Source organism: Andrographis paniculata, unplaced genomic scaffold (genome assembly GCF_009805555.1).
Source record: "Andrographis paniculata isolate CXL003 unplaced genomic scaffold, ASM980555v1 Contig9END, whole genome shotgun sequence".
Taxonomy (NCBI): Eukaryota; Viridiplantae; Streptophyta; class Magnoliopsida; order Lamiales; family Acanthaceae; genus Andrographis; species Andrographis paniculata.
This window is the reverse complement of record NW_026137639.1, coordinates 3,992,564-4,009,445: the sequence shown is the minus strand read 5'-3', so window position 1 is coordinate 4,009,445 and position 16,882 is coordinate 3,992,564. Positions and strand designations below refer to the sequence as shown.

At 32.5% G+C, this 16,882-nt stretch overlaps 1 pseudogene; it reads left to right on the top strand.

Moving 5' to 3' along the window:
* Positions 1-4,130: 4,130 nt before the first annotated feature.
* LOC127244237 (U3 snoRNP-associated protein-like EMB2271) lies at positions 4,131-8,349 on the top strand (annotated as a pseudogene).
* Positions 8,350-16,882: the final 8,533 nt, after the last annotated feature.

Sequence of the window (16,882 nt, the reverse complement as noted above, 5' to 3'; positions counted from 1 at the left end):
GTACACAAATTGTGGGTCAGTATTTTGTTTATTTTGAAGAATATATAGTTGGTGTCACGAAACACATGGGTCTGTAGCGTATTATCCATTTAAAAATTATAGTACATTTATGTATATTAATTTTCTAAATGGCAAAAAGTAAGTAGTATACTGTGTTGCAATCGTTAGACCCATACTAAAAGGGTTATGAATTCTTGTTCTAATCGAAATCTATCGAGCTCACTTTATGTCATTGAGTACAGTGAAACGAGCATTCATTTAAAGTACGCAGGTACACAATTACCCACCTATGTCATAATGTTATATTTTTTATTTACATGAAAGCAGAGCCCGGGTACATAATTTGATAAGAATTGGTACATTAAAATCAATAGGGGGTACATCGAAGCCATGCTGAAGTACTTACCAACTCAACCAAGTTATACTTCTTTGAAATGTTTCTGGCTAATTGATATTGAGTTTATAAGTGTGCAGGAGTTTGGATTATTATGTCATGGCTCAAAATATTTTAGACAATATGTGTTTGTCCTATTACGCAAAAAACACTTGAAGTCCTAATAGTAGATTACGACTGGCGTGTTCACTTGAATATTGTTGTGTGTGCTACGATGTAGATTACTATGTAATAAGTCTAAAGATTTTCGATTCGTAACAGAAATAATGTATTCTAACAACTAATATAATTTAACTTAGTCATTTATAACTTGTTTAGCCATCTACAAGTGGAGGTTAGAGTATAATTCTACATATATCATACAATATAATTAAGTCATTTTTTACTTGTTTAGTCATCTATAGTAAATATGTTGTTTATCTCTTTATATAATTCAGAGTGTTATGGAAATACTATTACAATGAATTCATCCCTGATTACCGACAATAAGTGAATATTTTGAACCGCAAATGGTTGGTTACCTAAGCACAAGTTACCAGGTTATATATACCCGATATTGAAGCATGTGTACCAACTTTATCGGTACGTAAGATCTGCGCTAGGGCATATCGGTATTTGATGCAGGTATGTTAGTATGTGCTCCGGGTACAAACACCGACATTTAAGGTATAAATAATGGTTGCTTAGGTATTATCTGTGTAGTAGCAAGTATCAATGAATGTGTTTGATTGCAATTGATCCTCTTATGGAAGGGCCAATTCACGAACTCGGTATGAGTACTTCTTCTCCCAACCCCGATGGAAAAATTTGGGCATAGTACGTTTACATTCGACAGCACATGCCCACACTTTTCAATAACAAGACAATAAAGCATGTACAAGTAACAACCAACATAGTTTAACTAAGTCCTTTATGACTTGTTCAGTCATCTACGGTAAATATGTATTGTTTATCTTTACGTAGATTTCTAGGATTCACGGGAATATTATAATGATACATTCATCCTTGATTACCGACAATAATTGAATGTTTCAAACAAAGAACGGTCGGTTTCTGAAACACAAGTTACCAGGGCATATATACTTGGTGGAAAGGTTTGGGCATGATACATTTACATTCAACAGCTTATGTCATATTTTTCAATAGCGTGATTACAAAGCATGTAACGTTATTCAAAGGGTGTAATATAATTACTTTATGCGTCAATAGGATATAACCGGTTGGATCTGCTGGTATATTTTATTGTAGTAAGTGGTATGTAACTCTATTACACAAGTATATAATGAAATAGTAGAGGTTTGTAAATATATTCTGCAGGTATATTAATAATGTATTGAGGTATTTGATGATGCAACTCTGTAAGAACGAATGATAAATATAATATCATGTTATTTCCACGGTATTTGAATTCTATTATTGGGTAATCATTTGGAATTCTAATAGTTGATTAAAACCCGTTGTTGTTGCTAAGTACAACGATTACCTATATAGCACAACTAAACACCAAATTTTCACATGCCACACAACTACATTGCTATTATAAAGTTATATACGTTAATATTATATGTATTCTGCAAGCATGTTGGTAATGGAATGAGCTATCTGGTGATGCTAACATATGGGAACAAATGGTAAATATAATATCATGTTGTTTCCATAATATCAGCTCCGATGTTGAATGACGTGGGCTCCGGGCTAAAGTTATTAATCAAGACAAGCAGGCGGTGCCACTACAACCTCATCTTTGGACAGTCATTTTGATGGCTCTAATATGTTCATCCAATATGAGTTTCTTCATTTTCTCTACCTCGTTATGAAAACATGGTACTGCAAATCGGATGATAACCTATTTGTATTCTTTCCCCGGTTTGTAAATAAATACCACCAGTTTACATTACCCGAACAATAAAAAAAAAACTAAAATATGCAACTTCGGGTAACTAAACAAAATGTACATCTACAAAATTAACAAAAATCACAAAATAAATAAATAAAATAATCCAAAATTGGTGCCAAAATAAAACACCCAACTCGGTGTATCTGGGCAAATATACGAACCGATTTCAAATCCGATTAACAAATAAAACTACACCGATCACTTAGGGCTTCTCAACACCAAACCAATGCATACAAACACGGGACCAAGACTAATACCTCAAATAATCGAACAAACTACTGTATAATATCAAGGTCAACAAATCAAAACTTGAAAAAGGTCCAACCTGGCACTTACTTCTTCGAGCTTGTCCTGGAGGATGGGAGCGGTCAACTGTTTTTTTCACATTTTTGCACTGAATCGGTTGTTACTTAATTGCCGGAGGTTCGAGAGCATCGGTTTGTCTAGAGATTGAAGAAAAAGGGTTTAAAATCGGTGTGAGGGGAGTTATGAGAGGTTTTCTGTCTTTACCCTTATTAAATCGTGAATTAATTATTTTTTTTTTTAAATTCACAAAAACAAAAGGTACGCGATTTCTAACTAGAAGTATATAAGGTTACAGTAAGGTAGAGCGGAAAGTAATATAGGTATATATTACAAAATTTGAAGTATTGATCAACCTATTTCGAGTACATGTTGCGTATACAACGGTGATTGAGGGAAAAATACATTGGGAAGCTATAACAAACCTAATTCATAAAGTAGGAGTGCAGACTAACTAATTTCTAATAGGACTGAATTGAATTGCAAGTATATTTGTGAGAGACATTTTAATCCAATCCAAGTTTCCCATAATAATATCGATAGTTTTAAAATAAATTTTAATATATATCATTAAAAAATTAGAATATGTATTTAAATATTTTAAAAATTATATAACAATAAAAAAATATATACAATATGAATATCATTTTATAGAGAATAAAATTTTCTATAATACACGTAAATAAAAATTATTTTTACTTGTTTATAATTAACATGAACTAACTTTATAAAATAAATGGAGTTTTAAATGTTCATAAAAATAATTATTTTTTTGAAACAGATAGAAATAAATAAATTTTGAGCAATTCTACATTATTTATGATATTATATGTTATTTTGTTAATTAACTTGATTTATATTTATTAATTATTTTTTATTTAATATATTTTATCTAAAATAAAAAAATATTAATTGTTATCAGACAATCAAAAATAAAAATTTGTTAATTATTATAAGAATTAGGAAGTACTTTATTGATTAAATAAATCAAATTTCAATAAAAAATATTCTTTCGTCCCAATTCAAGATATTATTTTTATCAATTATCGTTGGTCCTACTTCAAAATATTTATTTCTTATTTTAGTAAAAATAATCATATAATACTCTTAACTTTTACTTAAAATACAAATATATAATTACTTTCAAAATTTCTTACACATTTTTACTAATAAATAAAATATTTTTATTTTTTAACCTATTAAAAAAAAAACTCCTTTGGGGTGAGAGGAAAGGAGTATAAAAAGGAGTTTAACTAAAACTACAATACAAAAACCAACACATACCTACAAATTACTCAGTTCAAATGAAGTTTATTGTTACAATATTTACTCAGATCACAAATACCTACAAATTACTGACCATCCTTATTTAAGATTCTGATACACTATTGCTTGTAATATTTACTCTGTGACATTTGATTTTATGCCTTGCAGATTTGTTTCCTGTTTTCGTGAAATCAGAATCTGGCATTGTTGTTATTATTATTCAAGAATCTTGTTAGCGGACCTGATTTATATTTCAAAAAACATGCCAACACATCTTTTTGGAGGTCGAAGTGTTTGATTCACAACAACTCACCAAAGACAATTTTCTCTGTACATTCTTGACAGCGCATGTTATTGCTCTTCGAATTTTGATTCTGAGTGCTCTATCAAGTGTCATGGTGACTGTCGTGAAGGGCAAGAATCTGAACAATACATCTGCTAACCAGGCTAGAGGCAAGGGCAAGGGAAACAATAAAAAGAGGTTTTCTTCCATCAGGCATGATCCGTTTTTTGACACCCCTGATCAGAAACGACGCTGCAGGTTCAGTGGAGATGATGAGACAGATGGATAGCGAGATAAATGAGACAGTAGATGAGAAAAGGAAACGCTTGGCTGATGTTTTCTTGGATAAAATTAGGGCAAATGAGAGCAAAGCCAAAGAAGATGATTATGAATCAGGGGAAGAAAGAGATTCACATATTGCTAAAATGTTACAGCAAGAGCAGCTTGAGGAGAGTGGTCGTTCTCTCAGAGCCATTGCGTATAGGTTCATCTGTTTTGTGCTTAATTTATTACTTTCAGGTTCTCTTCTTTTGGTCCTTGGTTGTAAGAATTTTAGTCCAGTTTCAGTATGATAGCATAACTTAAGGTACTTGCTTGGAAGCACACAACCCTAGGACATTCACCTGCTAGAAGCAAGTCTGTTTGAATAATTCCATAGGCTTGGGAAAATTGATGTCTCTTTGCACAAGTTCAATATGAATTTCTTGTTTTCATAGTTGGTTCAATAGTTTCCTTGCCTTCTGGGCTCTGGATTGTATATGTAGTGATTTGATAGATATTGTGTTCGATTTATATGTCAGGCTTCAAAAGCCATTACAAGGGGAAGGTTTTCGGTTTATAGTAAAGCATCAGCAACCTGTCACAAGTTTGGCTCTATCTGAAGATATCGGGTGTGTTTGTTTGGGGGTTTGGATTTTGAGTTGGAATTTGAATAGTAAAAATTTTGAATTTGAATAGTTGTATGATGTGATATAAATAGGTGTTGATGTAATGTTTTGAATGTAAAATTAATTTTTAATATAATATAAAAAATGAAAAATAGGTGTTTGATTTGATATTTTTTGGGGGAAAAAAATGTGATGAATAGTGGAATTAAAATCCAATCCCCCAAACAAACACACTACAAGAGGATTTTCAGCTTCCAAGGATGGTAAAATCATTCATTGGGATGTTGCGTGTGGGAGTACCGAAAAGTATACTTGGCCTTCTGCAGAGGTTTTAAAGTCTCATGGTATGAAGGATACCCAAGGTCGAGCAACCAGACATAGTAAACATCTACTAGCATTGGCTGTTAGCTCTGATGGTCGATATTTGGCCAGTGGAGGCCTAGATCGTCATGTTCATCTCTGGGACATTCGTATAAGGGTGCATGTTCAGGTTTGTCCAATGAACTATAAACTGTCTTGTACTTTTGTTCCCGAATTCGAAAGTTCATTATTGATGAATAGGTTAATTATAGTTTTTGAAAAACCAAAAGCTTTTGAGAATTCTTAAAAGTTATCACTTTATTTTTTTTTAGAAAAAATTATTACTTGCACCCATCATGACCGCATCTTGCACATGATACTTTTATCTAATTCTTGCATATCACATTTTTTGCAGGCATTTCCTGGACATAAAGGACCTGTTTCATGCATAACGTTCAGGCAAGGGACATCGGAACTTTTTTCTGGTTCATTTGATCACTCCATCAAGATGTGGAATGCTGAAGATAGAACTTACATAAACACATTATTTGGTCACCAGAGTGATGTGTTGACCATTGATTTCTTGAGAAAAGAGCGTCTCCTGACAGTTGGGCGTGATCGTACCATGCTTTTGTGGAAGGTAATCGATACATAGAAGCGGCTAGAACCACTCTTAGGCACATAAACAATGCTTGCCACTTTTTATTATTATTATTATTATTATTACCTCTTGCATTACTCTGTCCTTTCCCCTTTTCGTTTTGTACAATTTTGCATATACTTAATCTGTTTTATACATTGCTTAATTTCATAGCTGGTCATTTCGCGCAATTACTAACATTTGAAAGCTGATATATTGATTCCCTGCTTTTGATCCTGTAGTGGAGCATTTCATTTGTAACATACTAAATTATTTCAGTTTCTCCACTTTCTTCATAGAATTCTTTAGCTTCTTATTAGGGGGTGCCTTTTTATTTACATTCTTCTCTAGTTATAATTTGATAATCTTTCTCATTGCATGTGGCATATAGGTTCCCGAAGAATCCCAGTTGGTATTTCGTGCACCAGCATCTTCACTTGAATGTTGTTGTTTCATTAGCAATGATGAGTTCTTATCTGGCTCTGATGATGGAAGTATTGAGCTTTGGAACATACTATGCAAGAAACCCATCAATATTGTGAAAAATGCACACTCATCATTCAGTGACGATGAGTTTGAACAAAGTAAACATGAGGGACTATCAAATGGCCACAAAGGTAATTAACCTTTCAATCATGTGCATATTACAAGACACTTGCTTACCCTGTAGTAACTGTAACTTGTGCTCTGTAGAAAATGGTGTTCATGATTCATTAAGACTCGGTTTGCCAGCTCTTTCTTGGGTTCATTCAGTTTCTGTTTGTAGAAACAGTGATCTTGCTGCTTCAGGAGCCGGAAATGGTTCAGTATGCCTTTGGGCAGTTGCATCTGAATCCAAAGACATTTGTCCTTTATTTGGGCTCTCCTTGGTAGGCTTTTCAACCTGGATTGCATGCAATCTTTTTACCATTATTTCTCATGATTATAAACTGTAATACTAATGATCTTTGTTTGTTTTTATTTCTTTAAAAGTTTCACATTTTTGGATCGGAATTAATTGGGGAGATATGTGGGTGGCTATTTGTTCCATCAAATGTTAACGAAGGGGGGGAGTGCATGTGATTTGTGTGTAGAGTTTTAGGTGGCCATTAGTTCCTTTGAATTTTCTATTCTTATGCTTAATGCTAGCTTGTCACTTCTTTGATATTAAATATAATGCCCCATTGTCTCATATTTGGTGTCTGTACTATTTTATTGCTTTAGGCTAGAGGAGAAAACTAATCCTGCGAGTTGTAGATGTTACTAGTCTTGGCCTTATGCTAAAATTTTCCATATCGCTGATTTCTATCATGCTGTACTCTGAGAAACTTGGCTTTTACGATTGTATTACATAAACTATACTTGTACTTGGGGCCCTAAATTAGTTTGTAATTGCCGGCTTGGTGGCTTATATGATTTGAAACTTATGCAGGATGGATTTGTGAATGCTTTGGCATTTGCGAAATCGGGGGAGTTTCTGATTGCCGGGGCTGGGCAGGTGAATAATTTTTTCTCTATATCGAGTAGTAGTTGTCTTTTGTGTCGATTTTTGCTTTTTGTTGTTTAGTGAGCTTGCATGAATATTACATGTTCTTTGACTAGTAAATTAACACTATACCATGTCTTTAAGCCAATGGAAACAACATAAAACAATCCATGTGCATTGAATAAGGAAGTGCATTGCATTGCATTGTTTTGCAATCCTACTATGCACTTGGAAGTGCATTTTCTTTCATTCATACGAATTTATGAAAGTTTGTCTCGTCACAATGCCAGATCTGTGTTGGTGCTGGCTGGATACAGATCATTCCTGGTTCTTGCACATCCGTCTAATAATGTCTAGCAATTTGGTTATTTTTCAGGAACCACGGTTAGGAAGGTAGGGAAACATCTCTACTGCCAAAAATGGAGTTGCACTACATCCCTTGAACCTGTCTCCATGACAATTTTGAGTTGTGAGCCACAAAACTGTACAAGTAGAAGAGAGAATGTAGGTTCCGTAAGGGATGATATGGTGGTGTGGGAGTAAACTTATGACCGTAGGTCATGGATTTAAATCCCCGACGCCTTCAGGTCACCTACCACACATGGTTCGCCTAGTGTGATTTGCCTTGTCGGGCCTAGTTTGCAGGACAGTAGGTTCGACCGGAGGTTTACCTAGTGCATATTTTCGAATAATAGCGGCGGGTTTTCATATCATAAAAGAAAGAAATAAAAAAAAAAAAGAGAGAGAATGTAGAAGGCATTGCGTATATGAGGTATTGTTTATCTATCTAGAAGAACAATTTTGGTTCAGTTCTCTGATACACCGTACCTTACCTGATTTGCTTACTTGGAACATACATATTTAATCAGGGAGTTTATTTTAATTGGTGTTAATGTTAGTTATATAGAAACAGTTTTGCCTGCTTGCTTGTAGCATTATTAATTAATTAATTAATTCTTTATTTATGGAATGAATGAATCCAGACTAGCTAGCTAGCTTACATACGAATCATAGAGATGATCACTTTTTTTTGCTGATGAAGTTGTCTTTTCTTGAACAAGAAATGAAATGAATTGTGAATTTTTGATGATGTAGTATACTTGTTTATAGAGAAAATTTTCTTAAAGCAAAGGGCCAGACAGATAAATATTAAACAAACAGATGATATATCATCGGAAGAGGAGAAATTTCGTGTGTGTATCGATCAGTAAAACGATGATTTATGAATATGATATCATGATAACCTTCAAATTATCGTGTTTTGTGGTTCGAACAGATTGGTGATGTATGTGAGATTTTTTTTGTTCGATTCATATCTTGTTGACAAGATTGATTTTATATCTTGTGATTTGAAATTGAGTTGATTTTTTGTTGAACGATTTATACCTCTTTTGATTATAATGGAGATTTTATGGACTTCAGTCCCGTAGTTTTTCCTCCTCATATCGAGAAAGTTTTTCACATAGAATTTGTTTGTGTTCTTGTTGATTGATTTAATTAGTTTCTTTGGTGTGATTATTCTGTTGTAGTTGGTTACTACTAGATCCATAGGGGGATAATTCGTATTTAGATAGTCTTTTACGAGTATTCATCCATCAAAGTGGTATTATAGCAAGGTTTATGTTCTTTTTCTTGTGGTGACTATGGAAACAAATACTAGTAGAATGGTGAATCTTAATGGTTCAAACTATCATCTATGGAAGGGAAAGATCAAGAATCTTCTATATGAAATTTCTACCGACCGATTGTTAAAACCAACAAGTCTGATGGTAAAAGTGATGACGAATGGAATATCATGCATTGGCAAGTATGTGGTTATATCAGAGAGTGAGCGGATGACAATGTTTTGAACCATGTTAGTGGATAAACAAATGCACAATCCTTATGGGAAAAGATGGAGCAATTATATGCAAGAAAAATTGGGAATAGTAAATTATTCCTAATCAAGCAATTGATGAATTTAAAATATAGAGACGACACCCTTATGACTGATCACATGAATTCATTTTAAGACATCATTAACCAACTTTCGAAAATGAATATCAAGTTTAAAGATGAAGTACAGAGATTATGATTGCTTGGTACATTGTCGGATTCATGGGAGATTGTTAGGATATCTTTTTCAAATTCAGCCCCCGAAAGTATCATTACAATGGACTTAGTTAAGGGCAAATTGCTTAATGAGGAAATGGAAAGAAGGGGGAAAAACAGAAGTAGAAGTAAATCTCACAGATATAGCAAGATTAAGTATTGGAATTGCGGCACTCTTAAGCACATAATGAAGCATTACAAAAAACCTAAGCAAGATAGCAAGAAAGATAAAGAAGAAAAAATGTGAAAGAAGACGGAAAATATGATGATAGAGTCTATATTGCAATAGGTGATTTTTCTTATCCTTCGTGATTACGAAGTTGTCAATCTTGTATACCATGAGAGTAGTTGGGTGATTGATAGTAGTGCATCTATACATGTCACATCCTATACATGAGCCGATTTTGAAAACATTAGGATGGGTGATAATGGCTTGGCTAAAGCTATTGGTGTTGGTGATGTATGTTTGCAGACTAGTAATGATATTGCACTGGTTTTGAAGAATGTTAAGCATGTGTCTGATTTTCGTTTGAATATGATATCCATTCGAAAGCTTGATGATGAAGGCTTTTGTAACTTGTTTTTTAATGATCAATGGAAGCACACAAGAATTTTTTTGGTAATTGCTAGAGACAAGAAAGTATTCGTCATTATACTTGATGCGAACCTAGTTGATTGCTTTATAAATGTAGTAGTGAGTAAATGGAGAATTATGCTACAATACAGAAGATTCAACCACATTAGTTAGAAGCGCTTGAAAGTCTTAGTGAAAGAAAAGCTCATTCCAAACTTGCAAAATGCATTCTTGAAGAATTTTACTCACTGTTTGGCCAGAAAGCAAACTAGAGTGGCTTTCAAGGCAGCAACTCCTTTTAGGTCGTCAGGTACACTTGACTTGATTTACTTTGATGTTTATGGCCCTATGAGAACAAAAACTCTTGATGTGCTCTCTATTTTGTAATATTCATAGATGATCATTCAAAAAAGACTTGGGCTTACACATTATAAACAAAATATCAGGTGTTTGATGTCTTCAAGCAATTTTAGGCTTTGGTTGAGAGGCAAACTAGGAAGAAGTTGAGATATACCAAAACAAATGTGGAGTACATTAGTAATTTTGATGAATATTGTAAGAAGAAATTAATTCGACATCAAAAGACTCCTGCAAAGACTCCCTAATTAAATGGACTTGCAAAAAGATGAATATAACACTAGTCAAGAAAGTAAAATGTTTGATGTCCAAAGAAGGTTTGTCTACATCTTTTTGAGGTAAGGGTTTAGATATTGTTCTGAATGTTTTAAAGCTTACACCATGTATTCTACTGGACTTTGATGTCCTAAACAGGGTTTGGTCTGGGAATGATATTTACTATAATCATTTACAGGTCATTGGTTGTAACTGCATATTTCCAAAGATGAAAGGTCTAGCTTAGCATAAAAACTCAACAATGTGTATTTATTGGGTATGGGAAAGATGAGTTTGACTACAGATTTTATAATCCAATAGAGAATAAACTTATTAGAAATCGAGATAATGTGTTTATTGAGGACCGGACCATAAAAGATATTGAAAATATAGATAAATCAAATTTTACAGTAAAGCTGACTTGATATATTTGGATATAGTTCCTCAAAAAATCGTATACCAATGGATGCTCAAGAGGAGAATCAGGATCAAACTGATTTTCGGTGGCGATGATGTTCCTTCAAATGAGATAGATGACATAATTACAAACATACCACTTTCAGAGGTTCCAAAATAAGCTTAGGAACCACTTGAAAAAAGTAAAAGAGCTCATCTACCTTCTAAGTTGTATCAACCGGATCAATATGTGCTTTTGATAGATTCAAGAGAACCAAAGTGCTATAAAGAATTAATACAAAGCTTAGAGAAAAATAAATGGTTGGAAGTCATGAAAGAAGATATGAAGACTTTGCGAGAGAATGACACGTATGGATTAGTAAAGCTTGCTAAAGGGAAGAATGTTTTGAAAAAAGAAAAGTGGGTGTATAAAGTGAAAGAAGAAGAGTACACTTCATGGCCATGATTCAAAGCCCGACTATTTGTAAAGGCATCAGTAAGAAAAAGTGAATTGATTTTGATGAAATATTTTCTTCGGTTATTAAGATGTCTTCTATTCGCCTTATGCTTGGCTTAGCAGATAGTCATGATTTGAAGATTGAGAAGATAGATGTAAAACCTTATTTTCTTCACGGTGAACTTATAAAGAAAATTACATGGTGCAACTTGAAGGTTTGAGGCAAAGGGAAAAGAAGACTATCTGTGTAAGCTAAAGAAATGTCTTTATGGCTTGAAGAAAGCATCTATATTGTGGTATCAAAATTTTGAGTTGGTATTGAGGAGTAAGGCTACCATAAGACTACTTATGATCATTGTTTGTTGGTGCAGAGATTCTCATATGACTTTATTATATTACTGCTTTATGTTGATAATATTTTGACTACTGGTATAAATGCTTCAAGAATTGACATATGGAAGAAATAGTTGAGCAAATCTTTGCTATGAAGGATTTGGGACTAGTAAAGAAAATTTTAAGCATCAACATCTCTAATTATAGAGCAAATAAAAGATTGTTATTATCTTAAGAATCCTACATTGAGAAAATTCTTGAGAGATTCAGTATGAGTAAAGATAAAGTGCTTAGTTCTCCTTTTTCTACTCACTTTAACGTTGGTGCTCACCATAGTCCTTCAACCAATGAAGAGAAATAAACAATGAGAAAAGTTTCTCATACTTTAGCTATTGGAAGTTTGATGCATACGATGATATATACAAGGCCAAATATAGCTTATGTAGTTGGTGTTTTCAGTCGCTGCATGTCCAATCCATGAAAAGAGCAGTTGAATGCAGTGAAGTGGATATCGAGATATCTACGTGTAGAGCTGTTAACAAGCGGAGCCGAGCCGAATTTTAAGTGTTTGTGTTTGTTCGTTAACGTTTGTGAACAAGACTCGTGTTCGTTCATTAAGCTTTCGAGCTCGTTAAGAATTTTTATTGTTTAAGCTCGTGTTCGTATTTGGCTCGTTTAGGCTTGATTAAGCTCGTTCGAGCTCGTTTGTCTCACTTTTTTAATTAATATATAAATTAAAATGAAAATTTAAAATTATTTTATTTATTTAATTTAAATTGACACTTTATTTATTTATTTATTATAATTTATATGTATACATAATATTTATAATAAATATATTATTTTAACGAATGTCCGCGAACAAAGCTCGAGCTCGTTCGTTAACCAAACAAGTCTATTTATGTTGTTCGGCTCATCTTGTTAACATTTACAAACGAGTTTTAACTGAGCCGAATCGAGCCGAGTTTACGAACGGCTCAATTCGTTTAACAGCACTGTCTACTTGACAGTTCCATATTAAGGCTTACATTTGATGGTAGACAACCTTTTTTAGTAACTTTATCTGATGGTGTTGTATCTTGACAATCTAGGTTGTAAAAATGTATTGCACTTTCTATAACCGAAACATAGTATGTTGCAATGACTAAAGCTTGTAAAGAGTTTTTTGGATTGAGAAATTTATGGAGGAGCTTGGGTTCAAGCAAGAAAGATACGTAGTGCTTTATGATAATCAAAAAGCTATTCATTTCGGTAAGAGTTCTACTTTTCACGGTAGATCAAAACACATTAATGTGTGTTATCATTTGATAAGAAATGTTATTAATGATAAATTGATTGAATTTGGGAAGGTTCATACAGATGATAACGAGACATACATGATGGTGAAAGTTTCACCAGGAGAGAAGCTTGAGGTTTTTAGATTGATCGATGGGATGGTAAATCTCTTTACATAATCGTTCATAATTGAGAATTGCTTCATATAGTCGGTAAATGGGGATATTTGTTGATTTATTTTTTCCTTAATATGGGGAGCATTTTGGTAACTTCACATATGAAGAATCAACCCTAGGTATAAATATGAAATTGAGTGGATATGGATACAGGTGTGAAAAACTTGGTGTTGAAATTGATACGTTGTTCATCCTCTATGCAATCTCAATAAAACAACGATCTACAAATATTCAACCATTGGATCATCCCTAAATCTATAGATAACGTTCATTACTCATATCTATACAATCTTAGTTGTGGAGATTTGAATTGAATTACCACATTTTGTGGTATATACATGAATAGAGGGTCTTTTTGTTTCTTCTGAAATTCAGTCGGACACAGTTTTGGTGTTGATATCGAATCGGAAGATCTAACTGTTTGTTCATGATGAAATTTCAGTATATTGGTGGGAACGTCTTGGATAAAAATATAAATGGCAGAGATCGTGATCAGACCTTCAGGTCATTGAGTTTTTTTGTTCGAATGGTAGGGTGTTGTTTGTGAATTTTTTCGTTCCACTGATATCTTGTTGACAAGATTGGTTTTATATATTGGGATTCGAAAATTTGGTTGATTCTTTGTTGAAAAATTTGTACCCCATTCAGTTATAGTGGAGTTTGTAGACTTCAGTCCCGTGGTTTTTACTCCCACATCGAGGAGGTTGTTGGCCAAGTTAGCAAAGAGTATTTTTATATATAGTATGGTATGGTATAATGTACTATACTGGTGGTTGTGGGGTTGCGGTTCGTGGTGATGATTTTTTTGTATAATTCATACTACAATTAAGCTTTTCATCATTCTGTAATTATTATCAAAATAGAATTTTTCCTTGAAGGGCTTTTCCTTTTTGGTAACTTTGCAGTTTTTTCATTCGAAAACGTTAGTTTAAGCGAGCTCATTGGGCTTTTTTTTATAGGCCTCCAAAATGACTTAAATAATTATGCTAGACCATTAAAGCTCTTATACTGAACGGAGATTGTGCAATTTTGGGCCAGGCCTATTAATACTGAACTGCTTAACGGCCCAACCAGTAATAGCGGCCATGGTGAGCCTAATCATACTAGACCAGTATAAAGCTAAATCACATATTTGGGCCGAAGTGATTGGACCGGGTTAATCACACCGAACCAGTAGCAAACCTTAGCAGTAATACGAACCACAAGGATGGGGCCGATCTGAATCATACCGGGCTGGTCTGAGGCCCAATCAATACTAGGACCCTAAGAAATTGTGCCGGTATAAAGCTTCTCCTCTTTGTGTAGAACAAGATAGTAGCCCTAATAGATTTGCTCCAAAAACATAGTGCAAAATCATGTGTAATCATCATATTTTCACACTCTACTTTTTTGGAGGCATGTTGTTGGATCGAAAAAATGTAAATATATGAGGAAGTTATAAAATTCTGTCCGATAAGAAGTAATGGATAACCTATAGGGGATTTGGATGCTTTGTGCGAGTGGAAAGACCAAAATTTCTTTGAGAAAATGATAATAATGAAAAAGAATTGAGGCAAGGATTAGCTCAAGGGAATTAAAATTGGTGGTTACAAAAGTTACTTGGAGGAGTAATAATGAAACGTGAAAAAATATTGATGGAAGAAGGTTAATGATGGATATTACTTTGAGAGTTATGAAATGTATTGAAAATCAATTATGGCATAAAGTAAAAACCAAGGGATTGAGTAGAGATTTTTGCTTCTTTTTTTTTTTCCTTTGTTCTTATTTAATTTTGTTTAGGTTCTATTTTGTGTAATTCATTCTCTCGTTTTTCTTGATCCTTTTCTTATTTTGTTCATGATTATTGCCTAATAATACAACTTTCATTCGAGTAATGTGTTTTGTTGTTGTTGGATTATCGTTTATTCTCATTTTTCACACCAAGTCACTCGACACGAGATATCTACCAATGGTTCTCTGAAGTACTTTGGAGAAGTCTTACATCAATTTTTCAACTGGCCCTCATCGTAGGCGGCCCGAAGACAAAAACTCGAATTTTGGATATAACAATATCGAAGTACACTACAATATTTTCAATAATTTGTCCAAGTCCATCTCAATTGTGATACTTTATATGGATCTAATAATATAATTTTTTTATAGCATCATATACTATATTATTTACAATATATAACGTAAATAAACAATCAGATTAATATAATAAATATAAATAACAAAGATTTATATTATTTAAGTTCAAAATGTGAAAATGAAGTTAGTAGTAAAATAAATTTTTTTAATATACAATCTTTCATCTTCTGGTCAGACTTAAAGTGTATGATATTGAATCTCAAGTCATAGTTACAGCAAATTATTACTTTCTCCGCGTTAATTAAAAATATTCTTGTTATTATTTCATATATCTAACTCAAAAGTATTTATTATAGTAAAATTATTTATATACAAATATCAAAATATTTTTAAATTTTTCAAACATATCTATTTTTTTGTACTTGTAAAGACAAAAAAATCAAAAATATTTTAAGCATTTTCATTAATTGATAAAATATTATTATTTTTTAACTTACTAAAAAAAACCAGGACCTAATCAATATCATTTTGAAAATTATATTCTATATTTTAATTTATAGGGATAGTGCGTATTTGTTGGGAAATGCAGACTGCGATTAATTTGTACTTCCTCCGTTTTAAACAATTTGCAATATTTTTCTTTTCGATATGTTTCAAATATCCTACAATATTTGGAAATATGAAGTAATTAACTATATTTAATCTCTAATAAATATATATCATAATTTATCTCATCACATCGTTTAAATAAAAAATATATACTTCTCTCCCCTATCACATTATTTAATTTTCAAATTAGCGCTAACGAAAAATTCAGTATTTCATGGTCGAAGCAAACACATAGATACAAAGTATCCTTTTCATATGTGAATGTATAGAGAAGGAGATCATTAGCTTGAAACATGTTAATGGAGAAGAGCAACGACATGATATAGTATATGCGGCTGTTGTTCTTCCTTGTATTTGTCTCATGTAATTATTATTATTATCATTATTATTGAGTGTGTGATTCTTAATTGTAATATAGTATATTACCAACACTTACCCACTTAAATTTTTGCATCGGAAACTAAATATTGCACTATGTTTGAGATGGAGAGAGTATTTAATTTTTCAATATTTTTAATTATTACATAATTTATATAAAAATATTTGTTCTTTTTTAAAAAAAAATCAACATATTTTTCCCCAAAAATTAATATATTACTTACATTCATTATTATTATATTATTTACATAATTCTCTTTACTTCGCATAAAAAAATATTCCTTCAAATCATTTCGCAAAACAAACACACATTTTTTCAAAAATATAGTATATAACTCATTATCTAAAAATAAAAATCACAAAGTTAGTACAAGGTACTCTTTCCGTCCGCCGAGTCACATTTATCTTTTGTGTAATTGTAGTTAACATTAAAAATATACTTATATTTGTATATTTTTTTGTACAAATGTCTTCTA